The following is a 13,745-nucleotide window of genomic DNA, read 5'->3' as shown; positions in this document are numbered from 1 at the left end:
CATACACAAAGTGTACAAAGTGTATTTTAAAGCCAAATGAGTTTTGGATGTTAATCTACACAGATTTCGCTCCTGAAAACTGTTTATTTGGGTGAGTAAAGCATTTCTGTTTGTTGACAGTGAGCTAAGATTTCCAGATTTTCACTAAGGCTAGTCAGACACCGCTACACTGAGGAGCCCTGAGTCTTCCGGTAACCCAGGGCGATATTAGCTAGCTGTTCATTCCACATAGCTAGTTTTAACACAGTAAACAGGAAGACTACAGTCTGACATACTTGCCTCTGAACAGCGAAAGCTGTGGTAATGCTGCCCCAGCAGTGCTAAACGGGGTTAGGAGCAGGTAACAGGCCAATAATTCTCACCTCTGAACAGCAAAAGAGCTAACACTTGGCAGGTAATGCTAATGCTGCTCCAGTCTTGAGTCTCGGTGCTGGAGAACTACCTATAGAACTAAATTATAACGTTGTACTTAGGCTGAGTGTCTTTACTGCTCCTTACAACCTGACTGGTAAAATTCATACGTGAGGTGCATCTGATTATAAGGTGCACTGATAATTTTTGATTTTAAGTGTATTTTCTAGGGCGAAAAATATGGTAGTGCCTTTCATATTCACCCATTTTTTAACTTTCTGCCCTGGAACTGCAGAACTAAATTGATACAATAATGAAAAAAGATGTCAGCAGTGTCCCCCAAGGCTATCCTCTTGGGCCACTGTTTTTTTCCTTGTAATCTGTACACACATATGTTGCCACGGGTGCAGGGATCTTTAAAAACATTTGTATGCTGATTAGGAACAGCTGAATGTGTCAGTCAACCCAGCTGACAGATACAAACCTAACACTGCGGATTGCATAGTTGCCATATACTGTACCCAAGACTGGATGTTGAGTAACTTCCTCTCACTGAGTTTAAAACAGAAGTGCTTTACTTGGCTGCAATCCACGTTGTCAAAAGACGGAATCTTTATTAGTAGCTAAAATGATAAGAATGTTAATAGAAAGCAGATAAGTCAAGATGAGTATGACAATAGACGTGCAAGCATTATCTCTGGCGGCGTGAAGAATAATCCCTGCTACCTGTAATGAACTCAATTATCGACAAAGTCTTAATAAATGTTCTTACAGAAAAAACATCATCAGACCTCAAAATCTCATCATCTCAGATTCCTGACTGTAACAGTGTGAAATTAACACAGGAAAAATGTAAAAAAAAAAAAAAAAATCAATCATCCAACCTTTTAAATGTTTATTAACCAGTGTCCTAACATTACGCTTCTTATTTTGATTAACATATAATTAAGTAATTCAGGCTGTGTATTGGCAAGAACCTGCCTATACAATATGTATCATGGTAAGATTTAATACAGCTCTGGAAAAAATTGAGAGACCATTTCAGTTTCTGAATCAGTTTCTCTGATTTTGTTATTTATAGGTACATGTTTGAATAAAATAAACATTGTTGTTTTATTCTATAAACTACAGACAACATTTCTCCCAAATTCTAAACAAAAATATTGTAATTTAGAGCATTTATTTGCAGAAAATGAGAAATGGCTGAAATAACAAAAAATATGCAGATCTTTCAAATCTCAAATAATGCAAAGAAAACAAGTTAATATTCATAAAGTTTTAAGAGTTCAGAAATCAATATTTGGTGAAATAACCCTGGTTTTTAAATCACAGTTTTCATGTTCTCCTCCACCAGTCTTGCACACTGCTTTTGGAACAACTTTATGCCGCTACTCCTGGTGCAAAAATTCAAGCCGTTCAGTTTGGTTTGATGGTTTGTGATCATCCATCTTCCTCTTAATTATATTCCAGAGGATTTAAATTTGGTACAATCCAAAAAACTCATCAATTTAAGTGGTCTCGTATTTTTTTCCAGAGCTGTATATTGCAATACTGTAAGCAATATACAATATATCGTGATTACTAAATTATTTTTTTCATACTTATTAGCTCAGAGTAAAAGAAAAGTTTACTTTTTATCCAATCAGAACAGTGGGATCTAACGACAGAGTACACCACTGCTATCTAGTGGGCAGGGTTTAAACACAACTCTAAATGAACCACTTCTGACACCAATCTTTACATCTAAACTAGTAATTAAAAGGGATACTGTGTTTTTTTTAAATTGATTCATACTTCAGTACAGTCATCCTTAGGTATATCCATATATTTGCAGTATCCATTTATTATACACTATATGGACAAAACACATTATTATATATTTTTTGTTGTTTCTTAGTAATTTAGTAACAGAGGTTTAATTTTATTTATTTGGGATATGTAAACGTCCTTCTATTCCAGTTGCAAAGTAAGTAAGTTCACCTCTGTTCTGACCTCTGTAATTATATTTTAGGGGTTTAGAAATGATCAATATATTACAATATTTAGTTTTGCAATAATTTAACGATTGTATCCAATTTTTTTTATTATTAGTTGACATGTAAAGATTGGTGGCAGACAGTGTTTAGGTTTGTTTAGTGTTGTGTTTAAACCCCACTCACTACATAGCAGAATCATTAGATAATACTGATCTGATTGAAAAAAAAAAACTTGTCTTTTCTTCTATTTTATAAATACATAGTGTTAATAGTGTTAGTGATAAATAATGATATTAATACTATTTTTTATTTACTGTGGGCAGCATTTTAAAGACCATTAGGAGATTAATACATTTTAAAACTAAAAAGAATGTAAACAATTTAGTTTTTAAGGCTTAAAGCTTTAAGGATCTGCAGATACCTGGTCAAAATACAGGTTCTGTGAAACCATGAAGAGGCTGATTGGGGTCAACTTAGGAGCTCACGCATGATAACACACCTCCTGAGCTAATACGTACATTCCCAGCTTTCACTCATCCAAGAAAAAATAGAGAAAATATGATTCTCTAATCCTGCGGATTTTACTGCAATGACAAACGACAGGCAGACGGTCTGAAGATGGAATTTGGTGTTTGGGTTAATGGTCTGATGAGGGCGACAGTGTCTGGTGAATATTTATGCCTTCCTGGCATTTACTGAGTCTAAGCAGCAGTGCAGCTAACCGTGTACACATCACACCTTCCTCAGCAACAGATCCTGCAGTGTTAATCTGGATACACCAAAAACAACATGGAAATACCAGTGAAGAACCGAGATATGTGGCCTGGGGCTCTGCTCAGAGATAGCACAATGCCATTTTACATTATCAATACAATGTAAAGACTGCAAACTAATCAATCAATCATCTTTTTCTCTAAAAAACGCTGAGCTTTAAAATGAAGACATTTTTAAACAAAGTGATTTAGATAAAGGTGAATTACACCATTTCTATACAATTTTTAGGTACTTAATGTTTTATTAATAGTCACAGTTTTGGTGTTACATGCCCTGTTCCAAAGAAACTTAAATCTGAACTGTTGAAAAAAGAAAGTTATTACATTGAATCTTTATGAATAAACTATATTTATGTCCAAGATATTCTTTTATATCAGTTTTGAGATCTTAAATCTACAGCTCTGGAAAAATGTAAGAGACTACTTCAAATTCTGAATCAGTTTCTCTGATTTTGACATTTTTAGGTATATGTTTGAGTAGACATTTCCCCCAAATTCCAAATACAAATTCAGTCATTTAGAGCATTTATTTGCAGAAAATGAGAAATGGCTGAAATAACAAAAAAAAGCACTTTTAGACCTCAAATAAAGCAAAGAAGACAAGTTCATATTTATAAAGTTTTAAGAGTTCAGAAATCAATATTTGGTGGAATAACCCTGGTTTTTAATCACAGTTTTAATGCATCCTGGCGTGTTTTCCTCCACCAGTCTTACACACTGCTTTTGAATAACTTTATGCCTTTACTCCTGGTGCAAAAACTCAAGCAGTTCAGTTTGGTTTGATGGCTTGTGATCATCCATCTTCCTCTTGGTTATATTCCAAAGAATTTTTTTAATTTGGTAAAATTAAAGAACCTTATTAATTTAAGTGGTCTCATTTTTTTTCCAGAGCTTTTTTCATGTCAACTTTATTTTACTACAATAAACAGTACATTTTACTCATACACCCCAGTCTTTATCACAGATGTTACCAGGACTAAATGCTCTAACAGCCTGCAACATCCATAGCTTGTAATGAATATAATATAAATTCAGCAACTTCTTCGAAGTCCCTTAGACTTTGGGTCACAGAAATTGAGATTGTGCTGCCTGCTCTTCATGTCACAGACCCTCGCTTCTCTCACCTGAAACCGATGCAGGTGTTTGGAGGTAAAAAGTTAATTGCATGATGTAAGCATATCTCTACCCCACAGCTCGATTTCAGGCATTTACAGACTGACTAAAATATCTCCAAACAAACAAACAAGCCAACAGCTAAATGTTAGTAGCTTACAAAGTTACTGCAACAGGCTAGCTTGCTGGGTAATGCTACTCTTTCAGCTAAATCCTCTAATTTAGCATCAAGATTTAACAAAAGCAACAGCTAATGCCTATTGCTTACTGAGACTGAAGCTGCTGCATAAGATGTGGAACTGGTTCTTGATTTGATTAAAAAAAGCACTGCTATGGTAAACGTAATGGTCTTTGTTGGTACGTATGCTGGGATATTTAAAGTTTAAGTTAAGTGTTCAAATGAAGAAGACTCACCAGCTTTTCCCTCAAAAGTCTGGTGAAGTCTTTAAGGCTGTTAACAGAATGTAACATGATTAGATCCCGCAGCGTAGCTCCACAAGGAAGGTCATGAGGTCCCGTAAGGTCTTTAAAGTTACTTTCTTCCTGCCTGAACGACCACCTCTACTTCCAAAGTTAGAACCTGCTGTGAGAGATGCACAGCCCAACATGTGGACCACAGATTGGGTCCAGATGTGGTAGTGAGGTGGGATTATGATGCTCAACAGGGGCAGCAAATCGGTGTTATTTATGCACTGCGGGCCACTACTCGGTGGACTGGTGGACTGTAGACAGGTGGAGTTATGCAATTAGCGTAAAGAGTCCAGGAGGAACCTCCTTTTCAGAGCTCCTCCCTCCTTACTGGCAGCCAACACATACTTGCCTCAACCTGTTCGGACACTTAACTCTACTACCTTGCTGCATCTTGTCCGGTTTGCTATTTCGGCCTTAGGTCACAGCAGAGTTTCAGTCATAAATCTACAGCAACCACCCAGAAACTTCCACTTTGACTGAGTCAAAACACTGCTGAAATCTCCTCGCCTTCATTCCTAATGTCAGTGGTGGACTCGGGCTATTTGAAGGGCAGGAGTGAAAAAATTTTAAGTGCATCTACTGCACAACATGGACCTGTACAATCTAGAGGGGGCGTGGCTAAAGAAGAATTAGGGCTGCAACGATTAGTTGATATGAATATAAAAATTTGGCGACTCCAAATGTTTGTTATTGACTAATCGTCAATTAGTAGCTCAACACAAATTACTGGTGACAAAAACACAATGTTATAGACGAGTAACACTCAACACTCAACACTCAACGAAAGGAAATCACAACAGATTTCAGATTTTCTTACTAAATAGAACCTTCCACATTCTAAGAACAATTTTCTGCACATTTGAAGGGCATTTTAATCCCATGTTCAGCTGTTTCTATCGTTTTGAACCAATAGTGAAAGCTAGAAACAGGAGTCGTACCCACAGCAAGCAGAGACGGAGAAAATGGCAGAAATAATCGTTGACTAATCGATTAATCGGAAAAAATAATCGGCAGATTAGTCGACTACTTAAATAATCATTAGCTGTAGCCGTATTAAGAATGGGATTTGTTTTTTACTTTGAGTATCTTTGACAAAACTTTACTTTGCATTTTAGAATCAAATACAGGTTATCTCATTGTGTGGGCACCTATAGGGCACCACATCACATTTAGCCCACTTGTAAGAACTTATCCAACAGCCTGGCACCTAACTGGCACTTTATCATGCTTTTTTTTCTTTTTTTTTACCTGAGGAAGAACCCTAACCTAAGCCTACCAGTTCCCTCTGTATTGGCTCTACTGGGCGCAAATGACCAAATTTGGCACTTAATCACTTAATCAAAATGTCTTGATCTAGGGGCACAGCATCATCATTTTCTTTGCAAGAAGGGGCATCCCAGTGGGCACCCAATCACTTTTTCCTTTTCTTTTTGCCAGTCTAGGGGGCACTTTAGGGAGCAACACTTTTTTCCAGTTAGAGGGGCACCAGGAGGGATAGTTGCCCTTGAATCCACCAGTACCTAAAGCTCTCTATAGATTTTATTGGGTTAAATTTACTTTGTGAAGAGTTGTCAGCACACAGGCAGATTTCTACTGTATTACCCATAAAAACACTCCAAAACATTCACTCAACATGTGGGACTCTCAAGGGTGACCCCAGGCCTTCCACACTGCATGTTGCAACCTTAAACCGATAGAAATGCTTTTTTTGCATCATAAGAGGTAGTACAAGCTAAACTCCTTCTCGTGCTGCATAATATATACTAAATTGACTATATATATACTGTAGTATCATCATCACAACGTGAATATATTTGACAGAAGACACAGAAGATGGGGCAGATCGGCCTTTTTTTAGGTCAGGTGTTTCTAATGTTATGGCTGACTGATGCAGATCACATGTCCAAAAGTAAAGCTCAGTGAGCAACTGATATGATCAGCATCACACAGCCCAATCACAATGCAATCAGATTTTCTGGTACAACAGGACAAACTGGACCACTGTTACAGAAGAGTTTCAGCCTGATTTAAAATGACTAACAACAGAGTGAGACTGACCATCACCCAATTACATCGCCTGATGTTAAAGTTGGAATGTCATATAAACAAATGTGAGTGTGTTATCGCTCTGTGATCTACAGGTGTTTTGTCATATTGATACTGTTATTGGAAAAAAAAAATCACATTTTTAGATATATTTTGTTTTTTGGGGAATTCCAAAACAGCTAGTTCACCGCTGTGCATGAGCTGCTGGGTGTTGGTTAGAAACAACAGTTTATAATGGGTAACATATTATACATTATCATATTTTTTGTTGTGAGAAGATGCTGATATTTTTCATGTATATTTTTGCTGCTGTTACACTTAGAAAATACAGAAAGTGGGAATAAACTAATTGGATTGACCTTGTTGAAACAAATGGTTAAAAATCGTCTGATACTAGAGCTGGTATCAAATCAATTAATCAAAAGTCAATGAAAAATTAAGAAAAACAGTGCAATATAATTTCAGAAGGTTGTATATACAAACATCTGCTGTGGACATTTTGGAAAGTTTTTCTTGGCTTTTTATCTTAAATGATTATTTAAATGCATTCTTTAGTTATAAATTGAAATAAATGTGTATTGTCCGTCTCATCTTTTTCCACAAATCTATATGATGGTAAATAAATTATAATTGAGGCTGTAATTTATATACATTCTCCCTTTTTTTATTTTTTTTATTTTTTTTTTACTGTTTTCATGCTCCAAAAAAATACGTTCCTGTGAACTCTGCTAACTTTTTTCCTTATCTGATACTCTATCATATACCACAAAACAGTAATACCTATGATTATGATTTTAAACTACTCTGATTAAACCCCAACAGACATTAGCTTAAATTAAGAAATGTTCATTCACAAATCTTTACAAACTGGGCTGAACAGATTAATCTGACATCATTTTAACAGAGCAAGTTTTACTGCAGGAAGCATCTCAGTCTAGAGCCCACACACTACTGACCGTTTCACTAAGCAACAGGTTCACCTACACAACTGCAGTCTGAAAACCACAGGAAATACAAGAAAGAGAGCGACTCGCATGCTACATTTATACATGGCCAGCAAACGGAAAGAAGTTAAATTTCCATTAAAGAAAGGTATACTTCTATTTAAGGGTCCATTGTGACATGCTCACTAGCTACACTGTTAAAGTACAACATATAAAAGGCTAAATAACTATTTAACCAAATAACTAAGTTTTTTTGGTGTTGCTGCAAAGGGTAAATTTATTTACAGTGTATTTGACCATAATGATAAAAGCCATTAAGCATTTAGATTAGAACAACTCAAAATGTGTCCATGATCAGAATACTGGGTTTTTTTGCTCTTGTTAAAAAGGCATTTATATTATATTTACATTTTTACTCTTTATGTTTGGACATGAATGCATCCACACTGTTATTGCAAGCTGCATAACAGGATGGATGATTTTTGTATTGATTGGAATTTGATGAAAATTAATCTAGAGATGCAGACAAATAAAAACCTCTTATTGCTTAAAATGATCTGCAGAACATTGGTCTACCAGAACATTACATTCCTGTATAAAGGGGTAAAGAACAAAATTAAAAACATGTGGGTTCATAATAATAACAACAACGGGGTTTATAGCAATACAACATGACTTGTGGTTAAACAACTCAATAAAAAAAAGTTTCCAAAAAAGTTTGTGAAACTTTTCACTTTTAATTTAGATTATACACTTCCACCCTGTTTACCTGGTCATTTATATAAACATGTGGTCTTTTACGAATGTAACCTTTGACATCAGTGACATCACAACTTTTACATTTTTTATATTTGAGGAATTAATAGTCTCAATTAGGGGTGGGCCCTAAATTAATATCACAATATTTCATGGTATTTTTGCGATACTGATACTCTTGGCGATATGCCAAAAAACTGAATTACAAAGATTATTTCAAGAAAACACTACTGAAACAAAATGAAAACTAAATTTTATTGCATATGATATGATATGGCACAACCTCAACTGAGATATTAAAAAATACAAGACTTTTATCAGATTTGTCAATGATCCAGAATGTCATTATACTAATAATACTCTCTAAATATCTCCTCATTTCCTTCTTCCCCTCCTTCACTCCTCTATCCTATTATTCCCCTTTGACCTCCTTTTATCCCTATCCAAAGATGTTTTACCCTTAAACTTATTTTACATTGTACTTGACTATTGTAAGTCGCTTTGGACAAAAGCGTCTGCCAAATGTAATGTAATATATCCAGGATTAAATTTAAATAAATGATACTGGACAGATTACATCTGTCTATAGTAGATATATAATGGGAAATGAGAACAGTGTGGATTTTTCTTTCGCTAAAAACAGTAAAAACGTAGTACCCTGATGTGATAATTAGGGGCGACTCGTATGACATGATATTTCGGGCTATTATTGCGTACAACATGAGACGGGCACACCCCTAATCTCAATTTCACTTAATTTTTCTCATTTTATCTCTATACTTAGGTTATAGGAGGTAAAGCTTAAGATATCCACCCTGTCTGGGTAAAATATCACAGTAGTTTAAATAATATATATTTTTTGAAAGTATTAAAGGGTATCTTTCAAAAAGATAAAGATCACAAACAATTCAACAATTTATATTTGTAACTTTAGATCAACCATGTTTACATCAAATGCCAACATTTGCTGAAATTGTTCTGCAGCTCGCTGTAACCTGGTAATTGAAATTATTTTCAAGTAAAAAATAAACAATAATTAAGCTGGAAAAATAGGATTTTTGTGTAGACATGATGATGAATTAAGTCATTTTTTTAGTTTTGTGGGTGAAATAAAGCCCAGGCTGCTGTAAATAAAGGCAGGAAGGTGCACATGCTGAATGATGTGTGATGTGATGACAGGGAAGATACAGAGAGAGATAATGTCCTGAGATTATTCTGACATTATAAACGACCCCCACCCCCTCATCCTCACCTCGACCACCACAGACATGCGAAGCACTGCCACGTGGTTGGAGGAAACACTTAAAAGTTGCTAATTTGTAGCTGTTAGTTTGCACTCAGTCCAGGCCTCAGTTCATGAGTCTGAATCTGACCTGTATTTACCTTTAACGCTTCCCAAACAAATTAAACGCTAAACAATAAAACAAACAGCCGTGTTTTCATATTTACACCAAACTACAGCGGTTTATTAAGCCTGTTAGCTGCATTAACCAATTTCAGCTCTCTTATATAGGCGTCAAAATTCACTGTTTAGACCGTCAGCCTCATACAGCATAAGGAAATAAAGAAAACACGCTTTTAATTCGGTTCCTCATTTATCAGATTTACCTCAGTGCTGTTGGGCGGGAGACCCGGGTCAGCCGGCGTGTTCTGTTCTTACCGGCTCGGCTCGGCTCTTTGTGTGAGAATCAGTACATCACCTCTCAGAGCTTTTCATCTGCTGAAGTGGAAAGTTGCATCACCTTGTAGAAGCGGCAATTTCATCCGGCCAAAATTTGGGACCTCCTTTTTCTATAACATAGACCCTCCTTCTTTGTTAAAGCTGAATATTCAAAGTAGGACTGGGAGTCGATTCCTGAAAGAGTCGTTTCACCGATTCTACGCTTTTGGGAACCGAGAATCGAATGTGTGGATTTGAATTCGATTCCACACTAAAATATCACCTTTATTAAATCTTAAAAAAAATATATATATATAATAATAATAATAATAATAATAATAATAATAATAATAATAATAATAATAAAGTTATTTACTATACACCAAAAATATTTTAACAACCACAAATTTTAGAGCATTTCTAGCTAGTTTTACTGACTTGTTAGACTTACAATAGACAATATATTTCTGATTAAAATGCAAAATAATAAAACAAAAATACACTCAATAATAAGACTAAGCAATAATTATAGCCTTTATTAATAAAAAAGTAATGTAATCTCCTACAAATTGGTTGTTTACTTGTTTTCCCTTATTTTTGTTCACTTTATTTTTAATGGTGTGCTAATATGGGCTGATTTTTCTTCTTCCAAAGTTGCTAATGCTAACAAAACATTGTGTCACACAGACACTCAGGCAGGACAGCAAAAACGAGTTAATGTGGTCTAATCAAAACTGTATGAAGGACTATATCAGCACATTGATTATTTGTCTTGAATGAAATTTGTTTAATCCTAGGACTGATCATTGTTGTTTATTTACAGCTAAAATGTGTAATGTATTAGTAAAATCTTGATTAAAAATAAGAATAAAGTAATACAAGTAAAGCCTGCTGTGCTAAATCATTTTTCTACTTCCTTGATGCCTGACACAAGGTTTTACACTAGATTTAAGAAGACTTTGTATCTGAAATCTGTTCTTAAAATAAAATATAATTAATATAGTGAACAAAGGATTTGTACAAGTAGTAGTCACATCCACACATATTCAGATATTTTCACAAACAGTAAAGTCTGCAATGCAGAAGTTTCATTGACAACAGCAGCTTACTTTTGCTGTTAGGAGAGTCAGACTCTGTTGTTTTGGTGCTTCAGTTGAAGTGGAATAAAGTATGTGGGTTTTAAATCCTAGTTTTAGAAGTGTTCACAGGTGTAAACATTACTGCTGTAAGTAAGATAACATCTGTAATATACAGATAACATTATGAAGCTAAAAATAGCATATCAGCTTGCTGTAGTCAGATCATTTATCAGTGCTGTTATCAGATAATTAATCTGAAAAAGAATATCTGGCATCCTCAGCCAGCTCATCTGGAGGTGCTATTTGCTCATTTTACTTCTGTTTCTCTAGTTTTATTACTTTAAATTCTCCAAAGATTATGAAAGTAAATTTGTGGCTGAGAAGAATCAAACAGATGCAAGTGCTTACAGAGTGGTTCTCGTTTCAAAAATGATGAGGGGGGAATGGGTATTAAAGTTGTCAAATCTACGTTTATTTGTTACATACAGTAATATTTTACACCAGAGGTGCTCATTCCTGGTTCGGAGATCTACTACTCTGGAGATTTTAGATCTAGCATGCCACAGTCCAAAATGTTCTCATGCCCCTGGAGGCATTAATTACCAGAATTAATTACCAGGGTGGCAGATCAAGTAAAGTCAAGCCAAGAGTCTTTTATATTGTCATTATATCTGAGTACAGGTACACAGTGTAACAAAATTACGTTCCTCTGGAAGCATGGTGCAACATGGAACAACAATTCAATAGACAAACATAAAGTGCAAAAGTGATCTATAGGACCAGGAATTATGTGCCCCCTTGCTTTACAATGTCACAGTATTTTGTAAGGCTGGTTTACCCAGCAGTGATAGCATTAGCTAAGCTGGTTAGCTTTAGGATCTTATTGTTATCATTTAACATACAGTACCAATCGAAAGTTGGACACACCTTCTCACCCAATGTTTTCATTGTATTTTCTTCCCTACTTTGTAAATGAATAGTGAATCACCCAGACTATGGAGGAACACATAAGGAATCATGTAATAAACTTAAAAGTGTTAAACAAACCAAAATACTTTTAAAAGCATTTAGGTGCTCTTACCAGGGGTGCTGTTAACTTGCCGTTTCTGTGGCTGATGACTCTCTTCTGGGGTGGTCCTAATGAGAGCTGGTTTCATCATTGCATTTTTTATTTTAAGGATACATTTAATGTTCTTGAAATGTTTCGCAGTTCATTTCTTACCTTCGTTTTCTTTACTTAGCTAAGTAGTCCTTGACAACATTTATTTTTTTAATATTTTGATTTTACTCTTTTTTTTCATCCTGTAACAAAAACAGGTTAGATTGTGCCGTCAGAAAATTTGGACAAGATGCAGAAATTGAATAATATGAAAAAAAATGTCATTAATTGAAAATCTGGAGAGTGAAATCCCTAAAAAATGTCTTCTTTATTACTGCTGAATGGACAGTGACTAAAGTTTTATACTCCGTGTTCTAATTTCTAAAGGTCTGAAACTGAACTTTTTAACGTTACACTATCCGTCGGATTTGTTTTGAACTGCAGAATCGACTCTGGATCGAACTGGCAGCACGTGGAATCGTTTACACGGAGTCGATTCTCAACTGTTTTGAATCGTACAGCCCTGAGCGCGCGCGCCCCTCCTCCTGCGCCGTGGAGCGTCCCTCCCATTCACGCGAAGAAAGGAGTGCTCGCGCTGCTGCACGCGGGGATCCTGCAGCCCGGTTCCGCGGGGTTCTGGATGCTAGTAATGCTAGTCGCGAGTCAGAACTGTCTCAACACAGTGAATATCAGTGTGAACGGGTGGTGTTTTAGCCCGGGGAGCGCGTGCTCACGGACATACCGCGTGCCTGCAGCCAGCAGACTGTCTGCAATGCACGAGCCTGTAAACACCACCGGGCAGCACGCACGAGCTGTGTCATACTAATCACCAATTATTACTCCCAGCTCGCTTTCTCTCTCTCTCTATCTCTCCCTCTCTCACTCAGATAAAAAGGGGATGAATGGATGGTGTGCAGAGGTATGAGACCACGATACTGACCAGGCACGAGCTCTGATAAGATAATGGAGTGAAGATGTTTTAGTGAGATATAACGAGTATGTTACCTGTTTCTCCATGCCTGGGAGATGGATATACTGGAGGGCGAGACGACGACAGAAGCCCTGTACCTGCCCGCTGTTCTATTCCTCCTCCTTTCAGGTGGACAAAAGACCCGCGCATGTGATGGGCAGTGGCAGCCAGACAGACTGCTGGTGGAGGTGGCTGAGGTGCTGTGAGCAGACAGTGGGCAGGGGGCTGTTAAGCAGAAGCTGAAGTGAGTTCTGCAAAAAAAAAAAAAAAATCCACTGATGAATATTGGTTGATTTCATTGTTTTACAAGAGAGAGAGAGAGGGAGAGAGAGTTTGTGGCAATAATATTAATAACAAAGAAACAGCACGGTCCCTTTTTCACCACGATTTTTTGTATTTTTTAAACATGCTGTCTTTTGACAGTACCAGCCAAAAGTTCGTTTTTTATTATTTAAAAACAGTCCAAACTATGAAAAAAAGGTAGTAAAATCTATGTTTAGTAAAAAC

At 36.2% G+C, this 13,745-nt stretch overlaps 1 protein-coding gene across 1 annotated transcript in view; it reads right to left on the bottom strand.

Annotated features, from left to right (window-relative positions):
* slc6a9 (solute carrier family 6 member 9) overlaps positions 1 to 10,210 on the bottom strand; it is a 93,925-nt gene extending 83,715 nt beyond the window's left edge. The window contains exon 1 of the mRNA XM_007229301.4: positions 10,039 to 10,210. The gene's annotated coding sequence lies outside the window, so the exon portion shown is untranslated. The remainder of the gene's footprint in view (positions 1 to 10,038) is intronic.
* Positions 10,211 to 13,745: the final 3,535 nt, after the last annotated feature.

The sequence above is a fragment of the Astyanax mexicanus genome, chromosome 8 (genome assembly GCF_023375975.1).
Source record: "Astyanax mexicanus isolate ESR-SI-001 chromosome 8, AstMex3_surface, whole genome shotgun sequence".
NCBI classification, from domain to species: Eukaryota; Metazoa; Chordata; class Actinopteri; order Characiformes; family Acestrorhamphidae; genus Astyanax; species Astyanax mexicanus.
Note: the sequence above shows the minus strand (reverse complement) of the source record. Positions and strands in the feature narration are given on the sequence as shown.